This window comes from Colius striatus, chromosome 4 (genome assembly GCF_028858725.1).
Source record: "Colius striatus isolate bColStr4 chromosome 4, bColStr4.1.hap1, whole genome shotgun sequence".
Classification (NCBI taxonomy): Eukaryota; Metazoa; Chordata; class Aves; order Coliiformes; family Coliidae; genus Colius; species Colius striatus.
In genome coordinates this window covers 4,095,680-4,123,199 of record NC_084762.1, presented here as the reverse complement: position 1 = coordinate 4,123,199, position 27,520 = coordinate 4,095,680, and the positions used below count along the sequence as shown (strand labels likewise).

The window sequence follows — 27,520 nt, the reverse complement described above, 5'->3', positions numbered from 1 at the left end:
TCTCATGGCCAGGGGAAAACAAAAACCTTGCCACAAGCCCATCTTTTTTGAGGAATTGCTTAGTGCATCCTGTTGTGTCACGCCAAGGACCTTCTGTAGGTGGCAGATAGGACTGAGGAGCTCAATCTGAGGCAGCAGCACTAATATTGTTAAATGGCTTCTTAAAAGCTTCAATAAAATGCATAAAACTCAGCAACATACTTACTATTTTATCTTTTGAGCTTCCCAAAGGGGAAGTTGTACAATGAAAAATAATTACACCAGGATGTTTTTGAAAGGTGAATTTTCTGATAACTGTTATGCTGATGTGGTTCCTGAGAAGGAACACCAAGCAACATCCCAATAGGCTTTGGAAGAGACTAGACTTTTAGCTTCCAAAGAAAACACAAGATGTGTAGCCATCTTACTTGTTCCTTTGTCCATTCATCTTCCCTCTAATGATGTTGGGACTCACTGCTCAACTTGTAGTTGTGTCTGCCAGACTGGAGGAGACAATTTTCATGTCTAATTTATTCTGCCACTGGTCCCCCATCAGTGCAGATGTAGCACTAGGCTGTCAGGAGCTGAGTGGGAGAGGGAGAATGAGGGTGATGACTCTAGAAAGGAGGAAGATGTGGAGAGGAGGTGGTGGAGGAATGCTGTGGGAGGACACTTGGAAGGAGACAGCCGTGTGTGTGATGAAGAAGTTCAGGTATTGTGTGAGGAATGACAACTGCAAGGCAGCTTAGGGAATACAGCTGTGAGCCCCTGGAGGGATCAGGGACTGGGTTATGCTGTGGGGGCTAAATGTAGGACATATTCTATAGGAAATCAGACTTCATTGATCCTGCTCCTTCCAGCATGGCTTACAGAAGTGTAGGCATGCTTTGGTGTATGGTTATATTCCTAAGATACTAACAAAACTATTGGTGAATGGCTCGATGACTGAAGGCTTTCTTTTGTTCCAAAGATACATTTTCATTTCTAGAGAAAATGGAATTATTGAGAGCCTGCTGTGGATAGAAAGGCTGTAATTTACTGAGGAGCTGCACTGGTAGGCATATCTAATCTGCCCAGTCCATTGGCATTAGCATTGAACAGACAGAATGTTGAAAGTATACCTAAGCCCACTGGTGATATTAAAGTGCCTGTGGCTAAAGAGATTTTTTTTGTTTGTTTCTTGAGATTTATATCTCACATATGTTTTCTGTACAACAAACTAAATTCAGCTGAATAATATTGCTGTAACTTAGTTAAAGCTTTCTATTGACAGTATAAATCATGATGGCAAAGCTTCATTCCGTTCTACCTGCCTCTAGAATATTGATATAAACATACAGCTTTCTGTGTTTGTATTTCCTCACAATACTTTAAAAGAAAACACAGACAGTAGTTTTACTGAAAGGAAACTCTAAAATGAAGACCAATATGTAGTTGCATCAAAAGGGAATTTCAAAGTCAAGCCTGGAATGCACTTGTGAAGAGCCACAGTTTCAGAGAGAATGGAAAGAATCACCTTTAGACCTTGCATGCAACTGCTTTGATGGTTCCTGCTGAATGCATTCAGAAGGATACTTTTCTCTAACGTTCACAGATTTAACAACCTTATACTGCACATTGTAATACAAAGGGAGGAGAGGGAGCAGAAGGAAAGGAAGGCAGAGGAGGGGTGAAGGAGGCTTATTGAGCAAGCTACAACCAGTCTGGCAAAGGAAAAATAGGAAGACTGTAGTTTGGTGTATTGTTGTTTGCTCTGGATCTCAAAGGCATTTATCCTGCAAGTGAACAGTGGGGAACACCAGTAACTTTGTCCTCCAGCAGTATTTCATCTGATCACAGTTAACTAAGATCCTCAGGAAGCTGTTTGGTGGAGTCTGAAGAGATAATGTGCTAAACCCAGTAACAGGCTGTTGTACTAAGTGGCACATCTTTTCATGGAATCATAAAATGATTGAATCCTTTAGGTTGGAAAAAACATATAAGATCACAGAGCCCATGCCACAGCCAGTACTAAGCCATGTCCCTCAACACTTCATCTACACAGCTTTTGAATATCTCCTGGGACCGTGGCTCCACCTCTTCCCTGGGTAGCCCTTTACAATGCTTGACAACCCTTCTGGGGAAGAAGTTTTTCTCAGCCTCCAATCTAAACCTCCCATGACACAGCTTCAGGCTGTTTCCTCTCATTCTATTGCTTGTTACTTGGGAGAAGAGACTGACCTTCACCTAACCACTCCTGTTAAGGAGTTGTTAAGAGTGAGAAGATCTCTCAGTCACCTTTTTACCAGGCTGAACACCTCCAGGTCCCTCATGCATTCCCCATCAGACTTGTGCTCCAAACTCTTCCCCAGCTCTGCTGCCTGGCTCTGGCCACGCTTCAGCCCCTCAGCGTCCCTCTGACAGTGAGTGAGGGGACCAACACTGAACACAGCACTAGAGCTGTAGCCTCATCAGTGTCAAGTACAGTGGGACAATCACTGCCTGGGTCCTGCTGGTCATACTGTTTCTGATACAAGCCAGGATGCCATTGGCATTCTTGGCCACCTGGGCACGCTGCCGGCTCATGTTCAGGTGGCTGTTGACCAACACCCCCAGGTCCTTTCCATCCAGGCAGCTTTCCAGCCACTCATCCCCAGCCTGGAGTGTTGCATGGAGTTGTTGTGGCCCCAGTGCAGGACCTGACCCTCAGCATCGTTTGACCTCATCCTATTGGACTCAGCCCATCACTCCAGCCTGGCCAGATCTCTCTGTAGAGCCTTCCTGCTCTCACACAGATCAGCTCTTCTGCCCAACTTGTCTGCAAAATTACCGAGGGTGCACTTGATCCCCTCACCCAGACCATTGATAAAGATATTAAACAAGACTGGTTCTCACACTAAGCCCTGGTGAACACCACTGCCGACTTTTCAGACCTTTCAGTCTCCTGAAAAAGTATCTCCTCTCAGACACTCTCCAGTTATCATAGCTTAAAATTTGCACTCTAATGTTATCTGGTTCTTTACCATGATAGATTTGACTAGGTAGTCTCCTGCTTTATTGACTATTCTGCTTTTAAGTTAGGGTAAATATTAAATGTGATCAGTGTTTTAAAGTATTCAATATTTATTTTGTTCTCAAAGAGCTACTGAAGAGCTGGGCAGAGCTGGTTTTCAGGTGACCTTAGCATGTTCATTTAGCTCTTTGCTCAGCAGCTTTCTGAAGGAGAAAGGGATACAGGATCAGAGGGCTCTTTATCGCCTTTTTCTCCCTCTTGCAAAGCCTGGTGGAAATTCTCAGACAGTGCTACTGTGCATTAGTGATTTTGCCTCTAGAGAAGCTGAAAAGCTCATTAGCAACTGTCAGATTTGTTTTGCATATGATAGTAAACAAATAATACAATTGTATGATCACAGTACATAGGTTATGTACTTGCCTAGAGGTTGTCTAACACTCCAAATGTTAGTAACATGCTGTGTGAGCCTTCTGACTTTCGGACTGGATCCTCCTGGCAGCTGTTGCTGGTTTTACTGGAGTTTTATCTAACATGGGGCAGGGAGAGGAAGTCTACAAATGTAGCACAGCCCAGAAAAGGCTGAAGAGCTGCAGAGAGCACAAATGGAAGGATCCAGTGTTCATGTAGTGGGTGTCAGTATGGTGGGAAGGGATAGAAAAAGCCAGAAAAAAAGAAAAGAGAAAACAAAGGAGAGCTTGTTCAGGGGCTGTCTGGGAAATACACGGAACATTGTCACTTGGAAAGAGGAGGTGGAAATAGAGGGGGAGCTCTGGACTCTGTGACACTTCTCAAAGGCAAAAAGCTTTCCTAGAGTCTAAAAATATGGCAAGGCAATGCTCAAGAGGAGAGCTGAGCCTGAGGGCAGCAGAATACCCTTCTGCACAGATTGGGTTTCAATTGCTCTGCCAGGTAGTATTGAGAGTCTGCCACTTGGCTGAAGGCAGGCTTGATAAAGGCAGTGGTCGTCATGATTAAAGGGGAAGCGTATCTAGCCAAAGACTGTGGTAGTTTATCCCTTGCTGATTGTGTTAGCAGGGTCTGGGACTCTATATCTGAGGAAAGGTGGAACTTCATGTGACTCTGCAAAGGGGCTGGTTCAGGGGGGTCAGTAACCCATCTGCCTGATCACTGACAACTCCAATGACAGACAGATAGAAGCTTTACACAGCCTTGTCTCTGTAATCTCTGCAGCTGTGTTAAAGAAGCTGATCCACACAGAGTTGTTCTTCCAGAATGGTCTGCAGAGCACTGCTTGATTTCATGGCATTTAAACACTCTGTTTCTAGCTCCTAACCAAGAGCTAATCCCTCCTAGAATACTTTTTTCATATTTTTCAGGACAATCAGTTACTGAAGCTCCAATTACAAATGCCAGAGAAAGTTCCTCTCAGTTGTGTCAGCAAAATGGCTTCATTTATTAAGGTGGCTGACATTGTGGAGGAAGGCTACAGGGCAAAATACAAACCCCACCAGAAACACCTCCGCAGTGAAGTGTTGGCAATATCCACGTCCTGATTAAGCAATTGGAGCACCCTACTTATGACTAATACAAGTTCCTCACAGACCTATCTGAAGTAATCAGGATTTTTGAGGGACAGAGGACAAATGAGAAAGGGGTTGGTGACTGAACTGAGAAAAGGTGAAAAAGGGGCAAAAAAAATCTCCCAGTAGTTATGTTTCAATTAATGCAATGCAAGAGCTGTCAGCTTGATGATAAAATAAGGTGACTGAAAAAGGCTTGAGATCAAGTGATGCTGAAGTGTTTCATGTGGCTCTTGGGTCGGGAAAAGCATTCTGCCCAATTCACAAAGTCTGCTTGAAAAAGGCTTTTTATTTTAAGTGACAAAATGAGCAATTCTGGAAACAGTGATAGGAAATGTGTGGTTTTAGTTGTTAGTGTTTCTCAGGCATTAGGTGTTCCCATCAACCATCCTGTGGTGGTGGCTGTGATAGTTCAACAGTGGCTGCTTAATTCCTATGCTGAGCTCAAGCCAAGTGCCCTCTCTCCTACAGCCCTCCAGCAGGAGGGACTGCTGCTTCTCCTCTCTGCTTTTCAGGTCCTCTACAACTCATCACTGCTCCCTTCTCTTCTGCCAGTGATTGTCAGCCTTGCTTATGTTGTTATGATCTTTTATGTGGCCCCTTCTGTAAAAAAAGACACCTTGCCTCATTATTCATAAAGGAAACATCTTCTCTTCCTTTAGCATCTTCACTTCCTCTATGACATCTACCTGTGGCTAGCCAACAGTGATGACTAGTTAATATTGGTCAGAAATTGCAGTTATTTATTTTCTTGTCGAGGAGGAAAGGAAGCGGAAGAAGAAACGTCAAGTGTTCTGAATCATTTCATTCTATACAAAGGTAGCTTTTATCTTCTTCCAGTCATGCTTTTCCTGCCTTACTTTTCTTGTTTCACAACTCTTCCTTGTTGCCTCTGATTGCAACTCAGGCTATGAGCTCTTTCTGATAGTGCAGCTTCCTGCACGTTTGAGTGATGCCTTGCAGAGGGACCGCAGTTTGAAGCAGGGTACAGAAAAGCCATAAGAGAAAATGTAATGGTACCAGGCTACTTAATTTAGCTCATAGGCTTACAAAATGCAGCCTCTTATCATTACTTGCATTTTAATAGCAGAAATGTTAGCAGTTAGGAATTGTCAAATAGGTGTTACCTAAAGGAGTCACCTTCTGATAATCCTGTGCACACATTAATGATAAGCATAGAAATATCATGGTCATGCATGTTACATTTCCAGTAAAGCAGGAACTCAGATGTGTATACAAACAGAAAAACGGTTGGTTCAACACATTTCAGAAAGAAAGCCTTTAAGGCAAAACCAAGATCAAACACACTGGAGCATGTTATGTATTTCTACAGATTAAAAAAAATCATGAACTCCTGACATTCCCAGTGGCATCTGTGGGATTTTGCTGACTGAGGGAAGTAACTATTCTGAAGAAAAGGTGAAAAGATTTAGACTTTCAGAGTAGATTTAGGCACGTTTCAAGCAGGTGTTTTCTTCTTCCCATAGAATTCTCAATTGAAAAAGAAAAATTGTTTGGCCATTGATGGTACAGAGACAGCAGAGACCTTGGTCATCAGTTTAGTGCCACTCTAATGTGAGGAAATCTTGAACCTTAATACAGTGCTGGTAACACACTTTGAGTGGTCTGGAGAGAATACTAGATGGGCCACTTTGCTCATAACAGTATCCAAACTCAAAACATCATGGTATGTGGAATGTTATACATCCAGGTTACCACTGAATGAGAGGTTTGTTGTGTGCTTGTTGCCAGTTGAAGGAAGCTAAAGCAGATTCTTGGTATTTTTCCTTCACCATCACTATCTCCATTCATACTCTGTTGTGTTTAGTGGAAATTAACTGTAGCAGAACATCCATCTAATTTCCTGTAAAACATTAATTTTATTTATACTTCCTACATTTTTTCCAGTTCCCTCTTCTTCCTTCTTAATCCCACTGACAACAGAAGAAGTGACACAAAAGATCAACTGATGGCTTTATGTAAAATATCACATCAAAATAATGAGTCATCGGACAAAGATTTCCCACAGTCAACAAACACACAAATATCCACTCAGGTCATGAAACCAAAAATGATATCAATAAGGACAAAGGAAGTTGTTCTTTCAGTTTTTAAAGATTCTTGATTCATGCTTCCTGTCATTTTGCTTGGAGGGACAGAAACAACGATTCCTAAAAAAACAGTTAAACACAACTGCCAGAAACTCTTTGAACCATTAAACAAATATGATCAGGAATAAAACCATAGTGGAAATAAGTTATTTCCTCCTGCTGTCGAGTTGTATTTCCATGTACAAAGTTTGAGTGCTACAGATCATCATGATCTGAATATTTTTTCCTGATCCAAAGACAAGTGTAACTGTAAACCCTATTTCTGTGGCATATTCTGATGATCACCATATTTCAAAAGGAGCTCAGGTGGAACTTCTTGATTCTTACTAAGTTGTGCTGGATAATTTCCCCGAGGTTTGTTTAGTAGGAAGCACTCTGTTCCAGTTTCCTCAACCCAGTAAGGTGCTTCCTGCTGCTTTCACAGCTGAAGCCTGTGGCAGCTTGCTCCCTGGGACTCTCAGATACTGATGAGACATTTGTGATCACCAACAGGGATGCTGGAGATGCTACATGTCTGTATTCTGCCACTGAGTTTGCTCTCTGGGAGGCCATTGGGAAAAGCTGTTTGTCATCTTTTTGGTTGTGTTGCTCAAACAGCTATGAAGTTATATGAAGATTAAAGACTATTAGAAGAGCTGGTCTTAGGGAAAAAAAACAATTAGCGAAACTGAAGTAGCTTTTCCCTTTCTTGTATGTTTTCCATGTAATGTTAGAAATGCTTTGTGCATATGATTTTCCCTTCCTTTCATTTGCTTTTTTTTTCAGCACAGCAAATATGCATGAATCAAAAGCAGGGAGAGAAACAGCAGAGTGTTATGCTCAGTCTTTTCATGCTGTTCATTTCATATTCAAGAGAATCAAATTGTTTCCTTGCCTTTGGCCCCTGTTCCTCCTTAAACTTCTTGTTCTCATACCTTCTTGGCAGACTTCAAGATCCTGGAAGTTTCATCCCATCTGCAGGTGGGAGCTGACCTAACTTATCACGAGGGAAGTGAGCGAGATGTCAGGACTTTGTCCATGCAAGTAGACCAGTTGTTTCTCCTCTTGCCTAAAGTTCCTTTTTCTTCTTCCACAATGCAGCATTTCCATTCCCTGTGAAAGTCCCAAATGATATTTACTGTAGGCTACTGAGATGCAGTAAGTGGATAATATAAAGAGAGATTTAGTTATTTATTCATAAGCAGAGTTCACTGAGCATGTTTTCTTCACCTGGGCACAGAAAGAACTCAGGGGATCTCTACAGATTCAGAGTTCATGTTTCCAAGTTTTGTTTATATCATATAATGCAAAGTGGTTTTCTGTGGGAGCAAAAGATGGATAATTTCTGCCCATGACTAGTTTGTTTTGTCACATCCTAGAAAATACATATGTATAGATAAAAGAAAAAGTTGTAGCTTATACCCAAGTCTGCTGAAATTTCTTCCCAACAAGTACAGGGGAGTTAAGTGGAGCCAGTGCATTTTCACAGATGAAGTCATGCTTAACAAAAAGATAAGTTCACTTGTCATTTCTTCAATGACTGCAGGTAGTAGTGAAGCAGAAAACACTATTTGCCTGAATTTTTAGCAGTGTTTGGGAAAGCAAAGGTTTTGATTTGGCACTCACCCTTCTGCCCACTTGGTCTCTTAAAACTCATGTTTCTTTTCGTAGAGATTTGCTCTGACCAAATGAGTATATCTAGTTTTAGAAGTTGTTTTTGAAAAATGCCTATGCAAAATGCACGTGGTTTTAATAAACTTACCTGGCACTTGACTGCAACACACAAAAATAAACGAGGTGAAGTTACCCCCACCCCAAATGATTTCAGTGCAACTGAATAAATCCTTATGCCACTTGCAGGACCCAAGTAATTGGCTTGTTTTTGAGTTCCCACTATGCTAATTTTAGGATTGTAGAATTTAACAACCACTTGCCAGATGTTGTGTGTAAAGAGGTTCTTTTGAGGTGATTATTGGAATTGCTGTCTTCTCTGCTTTGAGCGGAGGAGGGGAAAAAGTATTACCTCTGTTCTACCAAAGGGCCCAAACATGGAGCAATCCTGGGTTTGGTTAGTGTGGCTGTGATCTGATGTCTTTGTTTTAAGATGTTGCTGCTTGTCATCTGGGAAGTGGCATCGTGGCCTTATTGGCTGCTGCCATTGCAAAGGAGGGCAGCCTGAAACAGCCTTCTTCAAACAGCCATACTGTGGTGCACCAAGAGGCCGAAATCCTTAAACAACTCTTAACTGAGATCATCTAACCACGTGATTAAGTCCCATAGGGAGAAAAGTGGATCTGGACAAACCTGTTCATAGCTGGTGTCACCATAAATAGGTGAGATGTAAATTAGGATAGAGAAAGGAGACTATAAAGATGAGGTGATGGTGTGGGATACCCTCCCTGGAAGTTGAGTATGGAGAAGGATACTGGGAGAGAGGGAGAAGTTCTTGATATTCCTATATAGGTGTGTTTCAGTTCTCGTATTTCCCTGCGTAACCAACCTGTTGGAATAAACCCTCTCAACTTGTAAACCATTTCTCACCCTAAAATAATCAAAAGGTCTGTGTCATACCAGAATACTAAAGAAAATGTGTGAATCAAAGGTATGCTTTAGCTCCACACCTCGGTCCTGCCTGTCAGATGTATCTGTAAGTCCTGTCATAGGCTTCTGTAGCCATGAAGTACATGAAGTACCTCAGCTCTTACCTCACTTCTCACCTGCCCATCCCCAACTCCAGAGCTGGTATAAATAAAACAACAAAGTCTGGGCTGAAATGTATTATTAAGCTCCTCCAGCCATTTTAGCTGCCTGTTAAGCCTGATAGAGCCTCACCAGGCTAAAGCAAAGGCAGCACCTAGAGGACTGGCTTGGGTTGGAAGGAATAAAGCTGTCTCTTAATATTTCCAAAAAAGGACAGTTAAGAGCTTGAGGCAACACAGAAGCAGCAGTAGAAACCGAGAACTGAAAACAGCAGGCACATTTTTTTCTGATGACAAGGACAGGTTGGTGACCTCTTGTGTTACAGAAGAAGCTTCCTGTGTTGGCTGACAGGATGGTTTTGTCCTCTCAGTTTTTAAACCGATGGTGATTCTGATGTCTGGAATGACTGCAATTCTAGGTGTATTACTAAAACACTTGGTTAAAAGTCAACAGATTTTGTCACTTTGGGCACATAGGCAAAAGGAAAAAAAGGAAAAAAGGCATAATTGAAAGTCTCTGCCATGCTCTGAAGCTAGCTATGAGCACAGCTAATAGAAAAGAAAGTCCTTCAGCCAAGGAGCAGCTTTATCAGTTACTCTTTTTGCAGCTAGAAATTCTCACCTGTTAGCTGATGCTTAGAAGAGTTGAACCCCTTCTCATCTCTGTGTGATACACACGAACGTGAGAGTAAGGCAAGCTGTTTGCCTTTGCCTTGTTTTTTTTTTCCAGCAGTTCATGAGATGATGCTGGTTTGAAAGAAACTTCATGTCCTGTCCAGCCAGGGAACTGCACCTGCTTGCACGGGGTGGCTTCTGAGCCCAAGAAGTGTCCTGCGGCCTCTGCTGTGTCTGTGCTTGCTGCGTGCGCAGGGAGAGATGCAACTGCTTTGCGAACTGATGCCTGGGCATGTCTCGTGTCATAGGAGAAGGTCAAGGGGAAGGGTGACAGGAACCTGCCTTTTCCCTTCATCTGAGTGCAGAGATATGGCTAAGGATGGGCCCTAAGCTGGGGGTGTTGCGCTGGCTGCCCCTGGGCTGGGTGTTTGTCATTCACTGGCAATTCATCAGCATTTTATTTATGGCAGACTAATATAAACTCAGCTTGTTTTCCTCTTGCAGGCTGGTTCTTCACACAGTGAACAGACAGGACTTAGCCAAAGTTAAACATGTATGTAGAGCTGTTACAGAGCTCTTCTGTTGCTGATGGCAAAAAGCCCATTCCAGCAGTGGGATTTTCTACAGAGGCAAATATACTTTTACTGCCTGCTAGTCTCAAGAAGACAAATTGCACTGGAACTCCAGTACTGCCCTATCAAAGCCATTGGCCTTGGTCTTTAAGCTGAGATTTGTAAGCACCCCAAACACTGCTGCCCCACTGGGGTGGCAGGCTGATTTCTCACTGTTTTCTGGTACGTTTCTTTCCTCTAGCACTGTTCTATATGGATCAAATACCAAAAGCTAGCTTCTGGTATGTCAAGGAGTGCTTCAAAGTTGAAAAACGGGGAAAAAATATCTGTAGAGGAGAAATGCAGAGTTTTATGGAAGCCACATGATCATATTTTGTTTGGAGATGGTCTCCTGTGCCAAGAAGTTTTAATGAATAGTGAATTTTGCCTTACTCATAGAGCAGGATAAGTGTAAGTCACCTACCACTTTTCTTTGTGTCTGAGACAAATCCATGCATTTCGAGTTCATAACGATTATAAATGATCAGTAGACTGAGTGCTATCCCACTCACTTTTTTACTGTCAAATAAAAAGCTCTTCAGATTTGTACCTACTATTCTTTCAAAATAATTTAACTTGATTTATTTCATGCCAATACAAAACACCTTATTATAAAGTTTTTCTATTTTAGCTAAAGGGAATAATGAAGATTTCAAGCCTGGTTTGTCAATGAGTGACTTGTGTAGCAAGTCAGAATTGTTGAACAATAGGGCTATTTTAACAGGAAAAGATGTGATCCTGATTTTCTTGTAGCTATTTTGAGTAATGCTTGTCTGCATGAGAAGTATTATATAGCTCTGTCTTTTTTTGCACTGATGTCTGATTTCTAGCATTGTTTGATTATATCAACACATACATTGACTAGAGATTCCTTTTTTAACACATTAGGTTTAGGAAAGTCCCACAAATGACTTTTGAAGTGTAATCCCCCTTTAAAATAGTTTACACTGAAGAAAACTATTCTTAGCCCATGGCATCAGGAGCATCATAATTGCAGCTTCACATGATATATGTATACTTCCTGTTTTATTTTCAGCATTGGTTATGTTACACATCCGTATCTATTTTTCTAGTTGAACTGCCACTGTTATATATACAGACACTTTTTTTTCCCCCATGCAAACATGGATAACTTGCATGTACAGCAAGTAAAGTGGGTAAAGACACATTTTTCTTAGCTAGGCTCTGGTTTTAGAAAGCTTGTTACAAAACCTGGTTTTGTTTCATACCTATGGGTAGTAATTATTTTTCAGGCTATTTGGTTTTTATTAGTTGAAAACTGTGAATAAGGGTAGTGAAAAATTCTTGGTTTTTTCCCTCACAAACCTAGTTCTTGATGTGCACTTATAATGAAACTGTTAGTTTTAACACTAACTCAGTGTTTTCACTTGCTGTCAAGGGCATTCTGTTTGTGGGATATGAGAGATGTTTTCAGTGGTCATGTTATTCCTTTTCTACCCACCTACATCATAAATTAATTAGTAATTTTAGTTAATGCCAGAGTGGCTTAGTCATTTTGTAAGGATTTCAAGTAGCTGCAAAGATGACACAACAACGTTAGTTATTAACTATGCCTACCTTTATTCTTACTTTGGGTAGTAACTGAACCAAAGATTCACAGTGATGTTGCATTTTGGCATGCATTATCTCAGAGGCTCAGCCATTCCCCCAGCTCTGGAGTTATAAAAGCATCAGCTAAAAGTGTCCAAAAAATTGAATTGAACCCTCTCAGTTTTGTGCTTTATATCGTTATCGAAGAAGAAAACAAATGAGGAGGGTTTAGCTTGTGCCTTGACTGGCATTGCATGGCTTTCTGAACAAAAGAAATCAATCCATCTGGGTTAAGAGACTCAGAGGTTTGAACTGGGTGGCAATTTTAGTGTGACTCATATCACTTCACAAAATTAGCTTGCCAAGAAGATGTGCTTCTCTGAAACTGTGGAGTACCCTGGGTTTCAGGTATAGCTGGAAGAGAAATCATTTTGACAGAAGAGCTTGTAACAGTCCAGCTCATGACTTTTATGGCAATGGAAAGAATCATCAGATCACCTCAAGTCCTGACAGCCTGAGCTCTTGCACAGTGCTGCATCACCTTCAGCTCGTCTTTGCTGCAGAGATCCTGGATAAGCACGGGAGTAGGAGCAAATCCAGAGTGAAGACGGCAGCAGGGAAATAGCCGGCTGTCCACAGAGCATCAGTAAGTGATTGTCCTGCATGGAAACGTGCAGACCACAGTTTCGGATTTGGTACTATGCAACTGTAGTGTGTGGAATGAGCACATCTTAACACTTTCCAGAAAACCAAATGTCTTGATCATTCATGATGTTTCTCACCGGTTTTGTGATGTTTAAGGGAAACTGATTTTGCTGGAAGCAGCTTTGCAGGTTTGTGCACTCACATTGTAACTTTCATGCACAGAGATACATAGTAAGAAACCAGATAGAAATATGATGTGGTGTTTGCAGCTGAAGTTTCCAGAATTTATCTGCATTTTAATAGACTAATCTGGTTTTCTTCATGCAAAAGAAGAACTCCTTTAGATACAAGCTAGCCTCATCATTTCTGTGAAGGAAAGATGATTAGCCTTTGTTTGCTGTTGTTTCTCTTGACTGGTGCAGTGAAGCTTGGTTTTGGTTTGTTGTGCCAGCAAGGAGTAAGCACCAAGACAGATGCTAGTTTTGTTGCTTTGCTACTGGCAGCTGCCCTGCTTTTTGTCTAGACCTACTGCCCTGCAATTTTCACTACACCTGCATGAATGACTTGATGTCCTTCACCCTTCCCATCTCATTACTCTCCCTGAGGTAACCGTCCTTTTGCTGTGCAAGTGGTGTGGTGCTGAGCACATGAGCTGACCTAAGTTTCTTGCTGCACTTCATCGGTGGCCTAACAAGTACCTCTGTACAGGTAGCAGCTGCAGGAGAAAATATGAGGTAGTAAAACGAGGAAAGAGAGGAGAAGAGGAAAGAGAGGTAGTGAAGAGAGGAGAGGTAGTGAAAGGCCAGTGATAGAGGCTTAAGCTATTGTATACAAGAACAGAAGATGAGGGATAAAAAGCTAACCACTGAAGAAGACTCCTTTTGTAATCATGAAGTTTAACACAGAATTCCACATTTTCACTATTGCTCTGCAGCCTAAAAAAATAAGTCTGAGTACCAGGTGTTTCTTGATTGGTTACTGCTGACAATAAAAGTCTGTCACTGCTGGGAAATACTTCACTAGCTCAAGTGTCCACATTGGCTCAAAGTTACCTAATGGAATGGTAATCCTCTTGATGAATACTGTAGAGATCAACATGATTCCACATGCTGGAATGACTGTATTTTGTCTGGTGATTATTTCCTCCTTCACCTGATATGTAGTTATACGTAACACCCCCAATGTCAACTAGGCTGATAAAGTTTGTACCTACACTGAGGTGAAGAGAGCGTGTGGTGATAATTCAAGCAAGTCTGTAATGCATGGGTGTGAGGAGGCTCAATTAAAGTTGCATAAGTCTTCTGCCTTTTCCTTAAATTAATCTGGTGCACTATAATTGTCTGAAAATAATGAGAAGTTCAGCTGGGAGCTTCTGTACACCCCAGAAGAAATGCCTCTACATCAGTCTTCACAAAAGAGTACTGAAATGCCAGCAATAATTGCATGAAGCACAGTGTAAACTTATTTCATCATAAAGACAAAATTCTAGATTTTATCATATATATTTGTTTCTCCCTCTGTTTTTTTCTGCACCCATTGCACTCTGATATGACTTTATTTTATAGCTGTAGGTGTGCTACATTTCCTACAGCAAGAAAAGTTCTTGATGGTTTGGTGTCATATGGCACAAGAACCCCTTCTCCTGCTGCTTGGCTGGTGTGAATCACACCTATAAATTTGTTGTACCAAACTGCAGAATTTCCAACCCCTCCTGCATGCAAACACAGCTTAAAGAGTCAAAATTTAGTACTGGCAGAATGAGCACCATCATCATTAAACACTCAGATTTGAAATTACACTGATACTTTACTTGTGAGTGTAGATTTTTTTGCTCCCTTCCCCTTCAATGTGAAGAAATCACTTTTAGGTGACATTTTTCTCAGCAGAAGCCAGCAGTGTTTCAGACATCATCTGGCAGTTGGGCAGCTGCTACACAAATTGCTACCCTAAAACAGGTTAAATGGCAATTGGGAGGCTTTTTAATGAGTGTCTCATCTAATGCCTCATCTCTTTCAGTTTTATCTTGTCAGGGCCCAGATTGGAGTTATGATTAAAAGCAGCAGAGCTATCCAAATAAGAACGTAGGGTAATGCATTGGCTGGAAGCTGGCAGGGTTGAAGTAATCACCTGCAGTTGAACTGAGACTCGTATGGGAAGTAGGAAGTGCTGTGCTCAGGCTTCCTGTATAAATAAATGCAGCTTTCCCACAGCCACTGCATAAAAGCTGTGACGTGCTTTTAAGATATAATGGCAGCATGCTCTTAAGAGCAGGGAAGGGATGATTTATCAGAGTGGCAAAGGGGCTGGGAGACAAGTCTTGCTGCAGTCCTAAAAAGTGTACAGCTGTCAGCTAGCTGGAGAAGGGGAAGGGCGTGCGAGAGCAATCTGCTGCCTCCGTTCCTGGTTACGAGCTTCGGGGGTTTGTGACATCGTAGTTCTTGGTAACGCTGGAGTCTGAGTGCAGCTACTGAAAAGTCACACAGCTGGCAGTGAATGCTACTCTCCTTTCAAGGTATGTTGGAATACGGCTTTGCTGTCTGTTTTCCTTAAAAGCGAAGGATCTCCCTGAAAACAACTGAAAGCCAGCATTTGCTTCTGATGGAAGAAAGTAGAAAAGGCTTAGTTTAAAATGAAAGGTAAGAATGAGAATGATTAAAGAGCTAAAGTAAATGTTTGTATTTGTGGTTTGGCTAAAATCAAACTGTGGTGCTTTGAGCTGAGGCAAAAGGAAATCTTGGAGTCCTGACTATTTTAAAGGCACAGAAAATGAAATAGACACCAAGTGTTTCCCAAAAGGGTAAAAGTACCTTTCTCAGTGTAACTTTTGAAGAAATACCCGTGTGAAGTGTTTGAAAATGCTGCAGTATTGGGACATGTGTGTGGAAAGCAGTTGCTAAGATGGCATACTGTCAGTCACATATCTGTTTTAGTTTAAATACAGGAACTCTGTTCATACTGAAAGCACATCTGATTAAAGCTGGAGGGAGCCCGAGTTTAAAATGCAGAGATTTCCTTCTGGTTTAAAGGCATTTCTTCTGCCAGTCGTTTACAGCTGGCATCAGGAAGGAAAAATAGGCTGATCTTATATTCTAAGCATTAGTGTACACTTCAAATCTGTTTGGGGCTTAGGGTGGTGTGGTTTGTGTAAGCACATGCTAAATATACAATATGTTTGGTTTTGAGTTTGCATTTTAAATTCTTTTAACATTAAGAAGAGCAAATTACATTTATTGATATGTTTGCACTGCTTTACTAGCACAAGGCTTTATCAGTACAAAGCTGCTTCAGTAATGAAGGTGTTTCAGTCTGGCTTATTATAAAGCTCTGTCTTTTCTGTAATTCAAAGGCACTCTTATTTCCTAACTATGTACAGCAATGTCAAATATCTGTCTTCAGAGAGCCCCCTAAGTAGTAAAATATTTAGAATGACTATAGTTAAGGAAGCATTGCAGGGTGATTTCCCATCCTCTTGGTCAATAGCCACTGAATGCTTCTGAGAAATAAATTTTAGCAGAGGTATGGTCCATGTCTGAAATCCCCCCTGTGCAGCTTTCCAACTGACTCTGAGCAGGCACAGCAACGTGATATGTTTGCCTACCCTCACTCAGCCTGAAGGGCAAGTGGCCTTGGTTAAGGACAAGTGCTGGGTTTGGGATACCAACATTTCTGGAAACAGAAGTTTCAAAATCTTATCCTCAAATATTTTCCAAAACAAACACATGGACCTGATTCTTTTCCTCTTTAGGACTTGTCTATGCCTGAATGTGAGTGGGTGTAAAGGTTGTTGTCATAGCATGAAAGTGACTGAAACCCTTCCCTCAGTGAACTTTGTTGGAAAAAATACTGAACATTAATAAAGAGGTGGCTGCAGTTTGGCTCTTGAAAGTAACGTTTTAGGTTATGGATTGAGAGGAGTGTGTTTGCAGACTGTCTAAAGCTGTGGTAAAATGGGAGATGTTCCTTCAAAGTAAACTGGAGCTGTATGATGAAAATCAGACACCTTTTCTCCCGTGCATCTTACTGGCTGATGGAGAGGTACTTGCTATAAAGTGCTGTCTGCTCATACAAGGATAGAGAAAACTCCCTGCACTTCATCTAGCAATAGCATTTGGCAACATGGTACAGTTTCTATTCCCTATGCTGAACTATATCCTGTGTGCTCCTCTCTGATGGTCACGGTCTTCTTCCTCACAGATGGTGACATTTGGTGATTTTGTTTGTGTGGTGGTACACTTTGGAGCAAAAGCTAATAACAGAAATAGCAAACAAGATGGATATGTTTCTGCCTCTAGCTAGGTTCTTGGATTACACTATGTTCTCTAAATGCTTCATAAGCTTTGTAGAAATAAACTACCAGTATGGAAGTGGTTAGCTGGCCTTTCCCTTCTGGTGGAGGAGGAAAATATGCACTTGTCCTTATTATCACCTTAAGTTTCAAATGCAACTGTGAGAAGCAGCAAGTCACTTGACAGGAAAACAAGCTGCAGTAACATTTAACTTGGTTCCCAGTTCATTAGTATGCCTCTGATAGTATCTATGGTATGAGTCTGAGTCCTGTGCCTGCTATGCACCCTGTCCAGGCCTTTCAGTGACTTTAGTGGTGAGCCCCAGTGGAGTCTATTGCTTTGACGTGTAGCTCATAAAAACTGCTATAGATTTGCTGGCCCTCGAGTAGGGAGTTTTCTTGAATGTGTCTGAAACTTCACAGTGCTTTTAGATTGTGTGTGTCAGATCCATAAATATCTCCTGGGATAGCAGTACTGTGACACCTGAGACCATAATTACAGCTTTGGACCCATGGTTGTCACAAGCATACGTGAACAAAATATTATGGCAGGCTGCCAGTGTTGCTGTGAACTGAGTCCATTGGACCTCCTTGCACATATCAAAGCAGACATTGCCTTCAGCTTCATGAAGGATCTGTCCCTGTGCACAGTTCCCTCCTCTGCCTCTGACTTCCCTGTGCAAAACCAAGCCACTTCACAAATTCTCTTTGTTAGCCAGCAGCCAGGAATAACCTTACATTCATTCAATCTCAGCATTAATCTTTTTGTTAGTAAAGGGGAACATTGAACAAAAAGGAGGAACAGATCCAAAGGGAAAGAATGCAATGGTACTAAGCTCAGCCCCTAGCGTTTTGTATTTCTGCTGAAGCACAGCTGAACTCCACTGCTAGACCATGAGCCTTCACACTTGATAGAAGTACAAGTCTGAGGGCCATCATACACTGCAAATTTACCCAGTCTTGGACAAATATTTACGGAGATGCTTGTGCCAAATAACTTTGTGCTGATCAGTAAGAAAACAGCATTCAGTAATCTTTCTCAATGTCTCTTGTAAATGGTTTCAGCTCAGTGGGAACTGAGTGGGCATTGCATTCATGAAATAGATCATTGCTAGCAGATACTAAAGCACTCATAAAAAAGAAGATAGTATCTCCAATACAAAGGACCTCATCCTTCACTTCTTGCTGAAGTGGGACTTTTCCTAGTCTTCCAGGGACGAGCAGAGGTGCTGAGTGGAAATTTCTAGGCTTGAGAGCATGACTAGGTTAACTGCATTGCAAACAGACTTTCAAATGAAAAATACAGCTATAGAAACCACATTTTGTTGTTTCAGTTTCCTAGATCTCTTTGTATGTGTTGATACTTGCACACAATTACATAACTGTTCCCCTTTTCTGCTTCCTCTTACTCTATTATAACAAAGAAAAAGTTGTGGGTTGCCCAGGCCCTGGGTGTTTTTCACTGTATTTCTAGGGGAATCTGCTCATCCTCCAAGGGAAAATCCATAATCTGTAATTAGAAATGCTATCAGCTTACCTGATTCTTGGAATGCCCTTGATACCTGCAAGTGCAGTTTTTACTTCAACTTAGTTTGAGCTGCTTGACTACAGGACCTGCGAGCATTCTTGTGCCTTGTTTTTCCAGGTGGGTTGATATCCTTGGAGTTCTGAAGGCAGCCACAGTGATTTGGGCCATGTGATTCTGGCTCCTGCTATAGAGCAACTGTAGTCAAGGGACTATTTGTATAAATTTTATTGATATAAAACTCAGGAGAAACTCTGTAACTGTGTGACAGACTCCAAAGACCATAAATAAGGGCAATGGGATGAGTATGAGTGGGACTATTGAGTGGCTTCAGAACTGGGATGTGATAAGGTATATTCTTTGGTGTTATTCTGGAGCTGTTCCCAGCAAAGATGATAAAGTTAAGACATAGTGTTCATGAAAGCTCTAGCCAGCAGATTACTCTGGTAAGGTCCAGCTTATGAGTGTGGGTTTGTACACAGTAGAACACATCCCAGGCATGAGGTTTCTTCCTGTGTGCTAGAGCTCGTGGTAGACACAGCCATCGTGGTAAGTTGTTCTACCAGCTCTTTGTCTGAAGGAGGGACAAGAGGTGCTGATTAGGAAACACACTACAAAATTACTTTTTACTAGAAGGAAAAAAAATAACCATCCTATTGTCATGTTCATATTTCTCCCTTTTAATTGAGAATGTCAGTGTTGTGTCTGCCGTAAGCTTTTCTGCCTTTCACTTTGCTGTAATAATGAGGGGAGGGAAAGTGTAAGATGTGAGTCATTACTCAGAGTGGACACTGACAGAAGTGTGTCTGACAGAAGCTTTCATGTTCATGTTTGGTTATACAAACTGTTGTTGCTTCATATGTCCTCTGTGTGCTTGCAAAAAGGGAAAAACCATTGCTACAGAGGAGCTGTATCTCTGTGTTCACAGACTGAAACGAGTCCTTCCAGGCTACCTCTACTTGTGCTTTTATGTACTATATGCTGCTGTGGCTTAGGGATGAATTTCTCACTCTTTATATCTAGCCACAAATCATTCAAAATTACATGCTCTAAACCCCTATGTACATAGAAGGAAAACCACATTTCATGACAGCTGGTATATAGACTAATCATTTCATGCAAAGAAAATTCCAGGATTAAGTAGAAGCTGTGACTTGCAGGCTGACACTGATGATGTTTAAGCAATAGATAGGAAAGTTCATGTGTTCTGCCTGTGTTCTAATTCTGGAAGCATTCTGATGGGTGCAGGTGGGGAGATGATGAAAGAAACAAGCTGGTCTTTTCCATCTCAAAAGAAAGTTACAAAGGTGTAGTCAGTGGGGAAAGCTAATGCTTTGTGCTATTTGCTGTTGCTCTCACTTGAAGCATTTCCACAGTGGTGGACCCTCAGCCAAGCACTGTTCCTGGAACCCTTCCCAATGGGATTTCACCACTACAGGGCCATGGTAACACCCTTGAGGCCAGCAGTAACTTGCTGAAGCTTTGCACAACAGAGAGGGTGCAACCTTGCACCCTCCTGACGTCTCCACAGTTACACTGATGGGTTCAGTGGTGAAGAACCTCCATCACAGTCTCTGATGAGGATTTGTGGAAAGGCAGTCATGCCTTTTGTTTGGAGTGGACTAAAAGCCACATGTATGTATATATAATTTATGCAATACTACTTTAAGGAACATGTGTTTTTTGGATTGGTCAGTGTTTTTATTGCAAATATCCAAGCAGTGTACATGATTTGACCAGTTTCAACCCTTGTGTTGACCTAGCTTCCCACATTTTGGAAGGGTGGGCCAACAAATGAAGGAAATATGTAGTTGTGTGGAGAGGAGTAGAGTCAAGAATTCATGTTGTAGCTCCATTTCCTAATTCCTTAACAGTGAGGGCGATATGCCAGTTTGAGGGGTATTAATTAAAAGACCAACTAGCTGAGGGATGTCTTTAGAAAGGTTTCTGTAAGATTATCACCCTATAGTATAGTAAGTCTATGAATTCCTTCAGTGCCACGTTCCAGATACTCATTTTTGTGAGTGTTAGGGAAGTTAGGCAGCTTCTTTCAACTTCTCCTAGTTGCTTATCTTTCCACACACAAACAGGTCCACTGGGGCCATTGGAAACAGTCCCATTTGCAAGGCTTTGACTTCATGGTTAAGATGATGTAGAGACTAGCCAGTTGTTAACAGATACTAAAGCTCTTGGGGCTGAAGTCGTGTATGTTTACAGGTTGCTGTTCTCCTTTGAAACGAATTCTGTAATGAAGGTTGAAATTTGAAATTGGAGTGAGGGAATGATGAATGCAAACCTCTAATTGCATTTGATGTACACTTCTGCTTCATTCTGTGTCTTTTAGTACCATCTGGATGTCTAAGTAGTGGCATAGAGCCCATGAGAAACTGTTTCCCTGTGCTTGCCACTGTACAGGCAAAAACCTTGTGAGCAAATAGACCCTGAAACACAGAGACAGAAGGTGGATGCAGAAACTCAGGTGGGAGAGTGCAGAGCAGCAATGAGACAACTTTGTGTCACGCTGAGCTTTTCAACTCAACATTAGGAAAATATCATATTTATCTTATATAGTTAAAAGGACACAGAGCAAAATAGATCATGCTCTGTTGAAAGTGTTTATTCATAGGGAGCTCTTAGACTAATTGTAGTTGAAGCTATTATTGGTATTCCCACTTAGTTCACAACATCACAGAATCTCAAGGGCTGGAAGGGACCTCAAAAACTCATCCAGTCCAAGCCCCCTGGCAGAGCAGGGCCACCCAGAGTAGGTCACACAGGAACTCATCCAGGTGGGTTTGGAATGTCTCCAGAGAAGGAGACTCCACAGCCCCTTCTAGTGCTCTATTCAGTAGTCTGCCCTGAAGCCTGTCTGAGGTTAGAGATGCCCCATATTCACATCTGGATTGATGGGGCAGGCACCACAGGGCTCCTTCATGCTGGGGTAGCAGGTGTTGCAGATGGAGTTGCCTGCAGCAGACCCAACAAGCATGCTGGACTCATTGCTCTTCCTATGCATGGGCTGGAAGAGAGGGAGAGCAAATGTGGATATTGACAGGCCAAGCAGAGAGAAGCTCAGTGGGAGAATTGTTGCTGGAGTTTACTTCTCTTTTTTTGCCTCTGCAGGTCTGGGGCTTGTTCAGTGCTCTGTCCTTTCCACTTCTTGGTTGCAGCAGACCTTGGTAGGGCTCATTCAGGAACTGGCAGAGGAATAGATACATTCCAATGAGTTTAATAACAAGTTGTGAGAATCAGTAGCAGTTACTTTAGTAAATGCATGTATTTAGTTTCAAAGCAACCTGTTCATGTCCAGGTCCAAACCTCTGCTATGGCTTCTTAATGGCTGTATTGTTCCTTGTCAATCTCTAGTAAAGTCACTAGCTGTTCATGTTGTTTCCTTAATGGAAAATGTTTATATTAGTGATAGTGAATTCCCCAAGGTCTAATCTTCAGCTTTGACCCTCAGTCTTTGATTCACTGAATGTCATTGTAGCTGAGACTTGGAAGTTACCACTGAGTAGTGTGTCCCCCTCAGCTTTCTAAGTCATTGAGATGTATTTGCATGAAGGGCAGTTTTCAATGTTTTACCTCTTTTATCTTGGTTACCTTGAACAGCATGGGTTTTTTTCTGCAGTAATGGGCAGCATATTTGGCTGGAAGATTAGATAGGGGCAAATGGCTGACTAATACTATAGTATTTTTATTCACTGAGCAGTCACATGACAACTGTTCTAAAACAAAAATGAACTTATTGTTTGATTCCTGTTGACATAACTCTAAAGTTGTGTGAAAGTGCTTTCTGGTGCTTGTGGTGAACAAAGATCGTAGGTCCATAATCTTACAAGTTTGCCGTTTCTTGACCTGACAAAATGAAATGACAAAGATGTTAAAGGTGTCTTATTTCAAACACTGAAGAAACCCATTTCTTAGATCATCCTTCCTGAAGATAAATATCTAGATATGTGTGTTTTTTTTCAATAGATGGTGTCTTGTAAAGTTTTTTTGGTAGAGGGTGTTTTTGCAGAATTGAGCAGGGGATCAATTGTTATGGTTAGCTGAGCTGTTCTTTGGCTTCTGGCAAACTCTGCATGCTTCACTTGGCCCTAAAAAGTTTCTTGCTGTCACTTTTGAGGCCTGGCTTTATGTCATGTCTCCACTTGCCTTGACCTGCTTGCCTTGCAGTCAGGATGCTGCTTGCTCCAAATAGCGTTGGATGTTGTGAAAAAGGAGCCATCTTCAGCCAGAGGAGCCCAACAACCCAGTTAGTTTCTGTTTAGAAGAAAAGCACATCCAATAAACAAACACATAAAGTCTGCCCTTCTCTCAAACAATTTTCTGTTGTTTCTGCTTTAACAATGTGTGTTTACAAATGCCTTCTAAAAATCCTTGCTGTTAGAACAGGCCCATGTCACAGATACTTTCTGAACACAGCCTCTCTAAACTGCAAACATTCCAGCTCAAGGAGTTAACTTATCCCAAGGTTTTGTTATCCCATTCCCAAACATAAACATTTTTTTTCTGTGTCAAAGGCAAATTGTTACATCTGACTTCCCATTCCTGTTTCAGCTGAGACAGCTAGCCAAGTTACCAACCCATTTGACCTCCCAGAAGCTCAATTCCCTTTTACTTGGTAAATGCTACAGTTACCAAAAGCCTTCATGTGGTCAGAAAGGAAGACCTATCATTTGCTTTTGTCATTAACATCAGTGTGTTTTTATTTAATAGTGGTATATTACCTCTCATCACCAGGAAGTTGAAGTGCACCAAACTAGTTTGGGTGGAAATTCCTCGTAGCTTAACATTAACAGATGTTGCATAGTGTCATTGAGATTTGGGGATGTTGTTTAGATAAGCTTGAGAGTCTAATCTCAGGCCTGGCAACCAACGCTTGGAATTCCTCTTGGTGTAATTTTGTTGTTTCTGTGTGTTTTGGAAACATTTGGAAATGTTTGATGCCACAATATGCAAGTTCTGTTGTCTGACTGCATGTTGCCTGCTTCACAGCGTTCTGTGATGATCACTTTTCATTAGCTCTGTGACTCCCAGGGTGAACATAAAACTGCAGGAGAATCCTGCTACTGACCACTGGTGGGAGCAGACGGATGGCAGCAGACATATCATCACATCCCACTGCCTGTGGCCAGCACCATCAGCCTGCTGAGGTTTAGGTATAGTAAGTTTGGTACATCTGGGTCAGCTCTAACTTAATGCCCACAGGCCTGCCCAGGGCTGACATCCCATAGCTTTCCAGCCTACCAGTGCTGACAGAGCTATATCTTGAGGTGTCTTTCTCATTCCACGCAGAAGGGCTTACTCCTGTCCTCACGAATTCAGGGGATATTGCCATTGTGTGGCTTCTGGCAGTATTAGAAAGAGCCAAAGACCATGTTTTGATTGTGCATTTCAGTTTAGTAACAGGCTGCATTATTTCTTTTTCAGTCTCTGTGTTCTTTAAGTGATTGGAAGGTGCTTTTCTTAGCTGCCTGTCAGCTGGGAGTAGCAGCATTTGTTTCACCATTAGCTGGAAGATTCCTTTTTCTTGGACTCTGCAGCTATTTAGAAATGGAAAGATGGAAAGTCCACTTTTTTCCCCCTTTGCTTCTTCTACAACAGTATTGCAAGGAAACACATAAAGGATTCCCACATTTGTAGTAGAGTGTCACATCTGTTTTGGAAAGAAAATAGTGGTGTGTTATGTTCAGTTAATATGCATGGTCTTGTTGGGAAAAAACTTCCAGAGGGTGTATGGATGGAGGGTTGCTAAAAGTTACTGTGAAAAACTGGTGCTCAAAAATCTCAAAGTTATCAATGCAGTACTGTAGAAATGTCGCCCAAAAAGCGTATTCCCAAAGACTTGTGGAGACTGATTTATGTGTCCCTTAATGATGTTTTAATTGATTAGGATAATGTGAAAATATTTGGCACGTGTGAGGTTTGGGAAGCTGTTCAATGTGTGTTTTAGGCATCCTAAAGTGCTGGTGTAAAACTGCCTGGCAGGAAACTGGATGATATTCTTAATTAGTGCAGTCTGTCTCTTACATTTTTGTGAGCAAGAGGCTTCCCACTCGCTACATTCCTTTCAGAGGGTTTGATGTATTTATTTTTTGGTTGCTAGCATGGTATGAAAATACTGCACACAGCCAGGGCTTCTTGAACAGCAGCTCAAGGGCTCTTTTTTTATTTTTCCTTCCAGGCATTCCAGTGAAAGCAAGTGAGAGAAATTGCCTTCGGTGTGTTCTCATGTACCAGACAGCACTTTACTTAGGCTGCCTGTTCTTTAAACAAGTTTTCTAAAAATAAACATTTTACAGTGCAGAAAGCTGTCATGAAATGTTAGACATCTGACTTTGCTTAAGCCTCACTCAAAAGAGAGCAGAGATTGAAATAGTTTTGTTCTTTCTAATACTTTGGCTTGCTAACATATTGTGGTAACCCAGAAATGGGCTTTCCTCGTGCATGCATGTAATCGAGTGCTTGCTGTATGAAGGCACAGGTGTAGAACCATCATTCTGAATATATTAAAGATGCATTTAAAATTGAAAATTCTAATTGGAGATCTGGGGAGGGGTTTGACACCACAATTTCAGGCTGGACTCCATCATCTTAAAGGTCTCTTCCAGCTAAAACGATTCTGTGATACTCGTTTAACTTAATAATCTCATTGCAGTAAAGCAAAATACTCAGGCTTTGATACACAGAGCACTTAAACATATGATTAAATGTTCTTGAAGATGAAGGCTTTTGTGAGTTGGAGCTTTAATCATATGTTTTACAGCCTTATTGAATCACTACTTGATAAGTAATGCTGTGTAGACTAGCAAGGTAGCTCTGTGTAGGCTGTGCATATCAAAAGAGGGAGAAATTAATGCATCGTGGTTTAGTGGACAGTCTGTTAGACCACAGAAGTACTTGATTCAAACTGATTCTTTGTGCAGGGCTGTTGAGTTTTAAAAAGCTGCCTTAGAAGTCAGTTTTGAATAACATTGCCTTGAGAGAGCTGGGACAGCTAAAGACTCGTAATCAAAACTGTAATGATGGGGTTTTGCTGCAGGTGATGGAAATGTGGGTTTCTGACAGCTGTTTTCACGTCCTAATTTTGTAGCTCAGTTTATATCTTCTAAAATACAACACCATTACCTTAATACCACACTGTAATGTTTTTTAAATCTTGCTATAATTATTCTTTTAGTCCCAGGGCCTGATTTTTAGCCTTGATTTTGAGCACTTGTATTTTTCAACTAGTTTTCTTCTTCTATTTTAAGAGGGCAACCTTAGTTACAGGAAACAACAGAACCCTGAGCTGAACGATGTCCAAACAGGTTTTAATATGGCATTGAAGTAATTTTGAAATGGGTGGAGCTCTTAAAAAATCTCTAGGGCATGAGAAACAATCACAATGCTTGCAAGTGTTTCTTCAAGAAAGTTCAGTAAATACCTGGGATAATAAACAGAAGCTTCAGACAGGTGCTGTGAGGTCATTTTGATACTAAAATGGGGGTTTTTTGCAGGGAAGTGCTTTGTGTTAGACCCATGTGTGACCTTAAACCTAACCCCAGTCTCTTTGCAATCTCACCCTGTGTATGTGAGTCCAAGCCTGGGGGGCACTGGGGTAGGGAGGACTGCCGGCTCACTCTGCCCCATGGAAGGGGCTCAGGCACATGCCAGCCCATGGGGAAAAACACATAAAGGACCCTTTTTTATTCCATTAATTTTTCCTAGAGCAATGTGTCTCATGCTTGTACATTTCTTGAGTTCCTTTCAACTCCAAATTCAGCTAAATGCATACAGCTCTACTAACTTAGAACTGTTTGTAAACACAAGGCTTGAAGTAACTTCTCCAAGAACTCTGTGGTTGCTATTGGATGCAGCATGTGAAAACTGAAAGGATGACTTATGGTGCTGAATACAATCCATTCATTCTCCTCCAGCTTCAGTGCAGAAGGCTTTCATGACTTTATGTGATGTTTCTAAGGGGTGAAAGTCACATTTGGACATGTTTTTGAAGGTAAGTACAGTGGCTCGATTGCAGGCACACAGACAATGTCCTCCTGATGTCACAGCTCAGGGGACTGCCTGGCTTGTTTGCTCTATCACATACACAGAGTAACTTTTGTTCTTTGAGGCTGGCAGTCTTGGTTTGAGGCAACAGGGCAGACTCAAGTGAGCCTTTGTGTGATTGTAACAAGGATGTTAGCTTACAATGCATGCTTAGAGGGGAAGTTTCAGCCCTAGGTTGCATCAATTTTCAACACCTTGATGGAGGGAGCTGTGGTGGCTTGACTATGGCTGGCTGCCAGATACTCACCCAGCTCTCACTCCAATTTCAGGCAGTTAATAGTTTCCACTTCTGGACACTAATATCAAGATTTCCAACAGGTATCTTTCTAGAAGCAGGTACAGCACACGTTTGCTGTTAGGAAGTAATTTTCAAAGCCAGGCACCAGATACTATACTGTCAGGAGGCCCTGAAGGCATACAAGTTCTGTACTCCGTCCTCCAGTGCTCTTGTTGTGTTTGTCATATTTTGCTCAACTGCTTTCATGTTGGTGTTTCTGCTTGTACTTTTCCTTCCCACCCCCCTGAGCCCTTTCTCTTGCTGCTTTGAGCACGCTCTAGTGTTTTTGTGCTTATGGATACTGTTGAGATGTTTCAGCGTTGAGAGCACAAAGCTTTATCATCTCCCAGAGACCGTGCAAAATCATTTGCAGGCAGATGTACTACATGGAAAGGTTGACCACACAGTGCTCCTGGTGACTGTGCAGTTGACACCCTCCTCAGACTGACCCCACACAGCTCACATTCATTTAGACTTGCTGGTCATGCCTTATCCTATGGCATCAACACCATTACTGTCAGAGCCAGGAAAGGTTGAGTCTTACCAACAGTTCTTCCTTATAAGCTAGGCAGCAGACAATTTGAGGAAATACATCCCATTTCCTGGAAATTCTGGGCAATGGAGGAGTATGATGTGTGTGTGTATGTGTGTGTGC

The 27,520-nt window shown here is 41.7% G+C and overlaps 1 protein-coding gene across 4 annotated transcripts in view; it reads left to right on the top strand.

Annotated features, from left to right (window-relative positions):
* Positions 1–27,520, top strand: part of RNF144B (ring finger protein 144B) — an 80,693-nt gene that overhangs the window by 14,383 nt on the left and 38,790 nt on the right. For 2 of the 4 annotated variants that reach the window (XR_009818681.1, XM_061995790.1), the window contains exon 1: positions 14,954–15,235. The exons of 1 other annotated variant lie outside the window; for it this stretch is intronic. The gene's annotated coding sequence lies outside the window, so the exon portion shown is untranslated. Of the gene's footprint in view, positions 1–14,953; positions 15,360–27,520 lie in introns of those variants that run through there. One more of the 4 variants, XM_061995791.1, reaches the window with a different exon arrangement.